This window comes from Rhinatrema bivittatum, chromosome 2 (genome assembly GCF_901001135.1).
Source record: "Rhinatrema bivittatum chromosome 2, aRhiBiv1.1, whole genome shotgun sequence".
Classification (NCBI taxonomy): domain Eukaryota; kingdom Metazoa; phylum Chordata; class Amphibia; order Gymnophiona; family Rhinatrematidae; genus Rhinatrema; species Rhinatrema bivittatum.
The window spans coordinates 131599139-131604704 of NC_042616.1; the positions used below are offsets into that span (position 1 = coordinate 131599139).

The window sequence follows — 5566 nt, forward strand, 5'->3', positions numbered from 1 at the left end:
CAAAAGATGTTAACTTCTTACTTCAGACTAGAAAGCAAAGGTTACAGCAGTGCATGTGTGGAGGAGCAATGTTCTGTACGGTGAACAAACTATCATTTGTGTGTAATATTACCAGATACTACCAATGAATTCAGGTGAATTAAGACAAAACCACCAAACATCAGACAAAATATATATTTTTTTTAAAATCTTTACAATAAAAGGGAACTATACATCGGAATTTTCATCCTGTGTGGAGCTCCTTTCTCATCTCAATAGCCTACAGCTCAAACAGCCCTGGTGACAGTGTACAACTTCTACTTTTTCAAATTCTAAAGCAATGCAACTGAATGATATTCTGTGCAAACAAGACAGCTTTTCAAATCCTTCAGAAGAAATATTCAAGGTCCTTTTTTGTCTTCAAAGTTAATTCATCAATTTCTCCCTTGTTCTTCAAAATAAAGTGCTCCTGTCCAGCAGAACCCCAAAAGTGTCTTAAGTTTTCCTTGTACTACTTTTAGCTCAGATTTAAAAAAAAACACTTGGTCATACAAATTCCAGCTTTCCGTGCCCACTGTACATCCCCCAATGCACCAGTGAAAGAATTTTGTCATCACTGAGGTCAGTCTGTCTCATTTTGTCACAGGTCATGCAGCAGTTCTCATGTCCAGTTACAGGTACCATGCATTCCAGGTCAAACTTGGCCACCTGTCCTTTTTTTGAAGGATGCCCATGAAAGCTGTAGTGCAAGCGAGAGAGCATCTGCTGTCGCTGATCTTGCAGTCTCTTGTTTTCACTCCGAAGCATCCGTAAAGCTAGCATGATGAGCAGCACTAAAATCAAGCCACCGGCTATGGGAACAGCTATCACTGCCGCCCGAAACCACAACTCTCTGGAAGAGGTCAGCTCCTGAACCTTAGTGACCAGGTGTCTGCTGCTGTCGTGCTGATACCTGCTTCCTTGGCCTATTTAAAAAAAAAAAAAAAAAGAATTTTATTTTCATTAGTGACAGATTTTAATGGGCCATTCATCCCTGCACCTCACAAAATTTACTTTGTCATTAACTTTTTCTGAAATCATGGTAGGCTGGGAATTAAAACTGGGACACTGGTTTAGAAAAGAAAGGGAAGAAGAACCAGGTCCAAAATATGCATGTATTCCATTAAAGACAGTTATTACCTACAGCAGCAAGCAGCAATGTTTAACCTCTTCGAAACAAATGCTGAAAACAGGGAAAACCTATTAGCCAGACAGACATCTAATGCCCATGCAGACATAAAAGCTACTCAATAGAGACATCTTTGCATCTAGACATGCTTTTCCCTCTGGTGTCTCTAATTACATTAACAACAAAATCAATAATCGGCATACAAGGTCTTGGCTGTCACAAGCCTACAGATGAAGGAAAAGAATGACTTGGAAACTGCTTTTCTTACCTGAGTCTCACCCCTGGATGAGAGAGAACATCGTGCAGTCCTCTATAATTGCACATATCTTCATGACAGCATTCCAGTGTGGGCACAGTGCTGCCCGTGTAGTTTTCAGCTTTTTTAGCTTGGCAGAGGTCTACTGTATTTGCAAGAGAGTCCAAGCAGCCGTGAGTAAGAGGGGAATTTGTGTTCAGGGGGTCAAGGAGCCTGGAAAAGCAGGCATTTAGTTCCGATTTGCACATGTAACCAGTTGCAACACAATGTGGGGCATCACAGTAACATCTAATTTCACCTAAAAAAAAAAAAAAAAAGAAAATTTAGTTAAATATGGTTTTATACAACACATTCTCCCCACTGCAAATGATTATAAAAATTCAAAGAAACATGGATGTCTGCAATTCATTTAAATGAAAGCTGAAATTGTCAATTTTAAGAAGATACCATTTCAAACCTATTATATCATGAAGAGTCAAGAGAAGACATGTGCAGTAAATAAGCTTTATATATTAGCTACTAATAAGTCCCTCCTATGTCAAAAACAAACATTTTGCTCCACAAATAGTTAAAATTGGAACCAGTGGCTTGTAAAGTACTGTTGCAAGTTTTTGCCAAATAGCTTAGTTTGTTCTGCACCACCTTACACCTCACAAAATTATTAACTAGAACTTAATCTTCACCAGCATATAACATTTACCGTGCAGCTATCTAGGATGGCTGCAGACTGGGCACTCTCTCCATAAGGAGCTTCTCGTGCAAAAGAGCTTTTAGTCAGTATTATAAAACAGGAACCGTGCAGTTACAATTAGTGGTTCGTTTGCCAAAGTCAATTTCTTTCAACCCAAATGGAAAGTCATAAAAAAGGGGGGTCAAACTGCAATGCAAAAAAGTCTCTCTCCCAGTCTGCACTCAATTTGGCATATGGTCTTGAAAGGGAAGATTTAGCCTGAAAATCCTGTAACTAGTCCTATGAAAAATATCAGGAAACCTCAAACATTCCTGTAGGAAGGGATACAAACCCTCTTCATAAGACTTTTTTTTTGTAAGTTCTTAGCCTTCCACGCCTATGAATTAAATATGTCTTTGTGTTGTAAAAATACAGTATGTCCTTTAATTCAAAATATTTCGATGTCCCATCATTTAATGGCTAGGGTAAAAAAAAAAATTCAAATTAAGTGGAAACCCAAAGGGTCGAATTTCTAAGCTAGTACCACCCATCTCACAAAGGAAAACTATTTCAGAGCACCATCTCTTTTTAAAGCTTTTGGTGCATGTTGCATTTACAAAGTAAATAGGATCCCTCCCTCCCTTCTTTGCAAATAGCTCTTCAGAGCTAGGGGAGGTTGCTGCTCACCAGGAGAGGCGCCTTGATCAGGTCCCTTAGCCTGCAGGTTGGAACCCAGCTTGAACTCGGCTTTCACCTTAATGCTACAGGCTGTAGCCCTCCCTTTAATAAGCCTGGCTAACGCAAGCCAAATGAATGGCGTGTCTCTTTTCGGTCTAAAAAGTAAGTAGCAGAACGTGAACCCCTGCCCTCAGATCTCCTGAAGGTTTAGGAGAGAGACCGTACACCTCCAATTCTGTCTTTCTAAAATGTCCTCTTCAGCAGGAAAGAGGAAACAAAAAGGCACTTTTTAAGTCCTGCCTCCACATTTCTATTTACACGATCTTTTTCCTCTCGGAGAGATCAGACAAAGGTTACTTTTAGGAGGGCAAAAAGTTAATATATACATACTAAACAAAGAATAAGCGAAATCTGAGCTGCTTTTCCTGGGTCTACAAGCAGTAAAGGGAAACCATAAACGCGCTTACATTTCAAATATTTAACACAATCCAGTTTAAAACTTCTACGTATATTTAATGACCTATAATCAGGCAGCCCCCGCTCATCAGGTTGTTACAGCTCCTTAAATCAAAACCACACTTTCTCTAAACAAAATATGGTTTTAAAAAAGGAGGATATTTTTTGTTTCATGAAGTTTTTCTTGGGTTATGCAAAAAGCCTGAAAGGGTAGTGGTATTTTGAAAGAAGCGAACAATGCTCTTCTGTTTCCAACTTCTTGTCACTGTATATAGCTATTAAACCAAAATGTCTGCTTTTAGTCAAGATGGCTACAGGAGAGACTGCAGGCTTCATTTAAAGCTTTTGAAGTCAAGAGCAGCCAGAAGTATGCGATCCCCTAATTACATTATTATCAGGCACATAGTTTCAGTATCTGCGACTTCGCATCAGTCTAAGTCACTCCCTGTTCTGTCCTGCCTTTGATGGGGGCCAGGAGGCTTCCCTCTGCAGGCAGCAAGAGTTGTCATTTAAGGTTAATTACACCCTTCTTCCCAATGTAAATAAATAAATACTGCAACTCATCATTTAGCAAACTTGTCTCCTCTACACTCCTACAGGAGCGATGCATTACTCATTAAAATAAAAAAAAAACACCTAGAAACAGAGCAGCCCAAGATAACACACTAACTTCGTATTTTTAAATATGTAACTTGTTACTTACGACCATAAACCAAATTTACATTTTCAGGAAGTGTTCAAAATCTCATACTTTGCATTGCTGGTCAAACTAATAAATCAGATTTTTAAATACAAGGTTACGCCTAGGAGCCGGGTTCAGGTCCAGCTTTCCTGCAGTGCGGATTTAGGGCGACCCTCGCCCCGCTCTAAAACTTCTGCTAAGCGCCGGCTCCCGGGGGGCGTCGGTGTCTCTTTAAGACGGCCCGGCTCCACGCCGCCGAACGCTCAGAAGTTCACGCCAGAGAAACGAACGAAAATATTTTGACAACCGCTTGCCCCCGACTCACGTGAGCGGAGCGGCGGGGGCAGGTTTCTAGCAGCGGCAGAAAAAAAAAAAGTCGGAGGGAGGGTGGAAGGAAGAAGAAGAAGAAAAGCCGCTACTCCGAGCAGCAGCAGCAGAAGGAAAAAAAAACTCTGACTGGGGAGGCGCGGATCTCTTCCTACAGTTGCCCCCGCGCCAGGCGGTGGTACGCCCGGGGGGGGCGGGGGGGGGGGATACAGTTGAAAAGATATGGGAGGGTCGGGTCCCGGGGTGCGTGTGTGAGATGCCTCTGTCCCGGGAGGTGAGCGACTAAGTCCGTCCCGTCCCTCCCCAGCGCTGAGCAAGCGAGCGGATCTCACCTTTTGTCAAGAGCACGGCCATGGCGCGCACAATTCGACTTGCAGCCAGAGAGAGAGGATGGCGCAGCGGCGATCCATTTAACCCCCTCCGGAGTGAGGGTCGCCCCTCCCCAGCCGGGACTCGGCTTCAGCTCCCCCCGCGCCGAGCTAGTGTTCTGGATCTCAGCGTCGGCAGCCTTCGAGGTGCGAGTCCGCCCGGCAGCGGACATCAGCATGGGAAGAGAGGCAGGAACCACCGAGTCCGCGGTGCCGGAGCAAGCCCCCGGGCAGGTCGAGCCGATGCAGCATGGGAAAAAGCGGACGGAGGCGCCGACCGGCTGATGAAGCGACGCTACCAGTCCCCTGGCCTCTAGCGCTTTGACTTGGTGCGGCGCCCCGAGGGGGTGCAAAAAATAGCCCACAATTTGCTCCCCCACCGCTCCCCGCCCATTGCCCGCATCCGTTGGTCAGCGCGGCGGCGAGACGCGCCCTCAGAATACCGTTCTTCCGTCTGATTGGTCCGCGTTGCTGCCCGTCAGGCGAATGGGGCGGGGTAAAGGTGAGCTGGTGCCGAGAGCCGCGGAGAGAGGTACAGTACGTGTACGAGCTGCGCTCATTGGTGCACCGTTGCGTGACGTCGGCAAACTGGTGAATGGAGAACTGTTGATGTTAGAATACACGCGGAACTAGGGCTCGGAAATAATTTGTACCGGTTCTTTTTCCCTCTGCCGCTCACTTCCTAAACGGATGAAACTTTCTAGTTGTAAATCTGAGGGAAATATTTCTTTTTTGCACTTTCCGCCTTCTTCAAGATTATTTATTTATTGCTAGCTTGTCTAGGGGAAAAAACTGTATTAAATACAGCCGTTTTAACGTAACATCCTAACTGGCAGAATAAATGTTGCCGCAAAGGCTATTTGTGTTCTAATCGTTGGGAGGCATAGAAATATTTCTACAGCAGAATCATTAGAATCTCCCTCTGCAGGCTGGCACAAAATACAGATTAAACGTGGTCTTTCCAGATTTCTAACGCGTCGAG

General features: G+C 44.2%; 1 pseudogene; it reads right to left on the reverse strand.

Annotated features, from left to right (window-relative positions):
* Positions 1-210: 210 nt before the first annotated feature.
* LOC115084150 lies at positions 211-4640 on the reverse strand (annotated as a pseudogene).
* Positions 4641-5566: the final 926 nt, after the last annotated feature.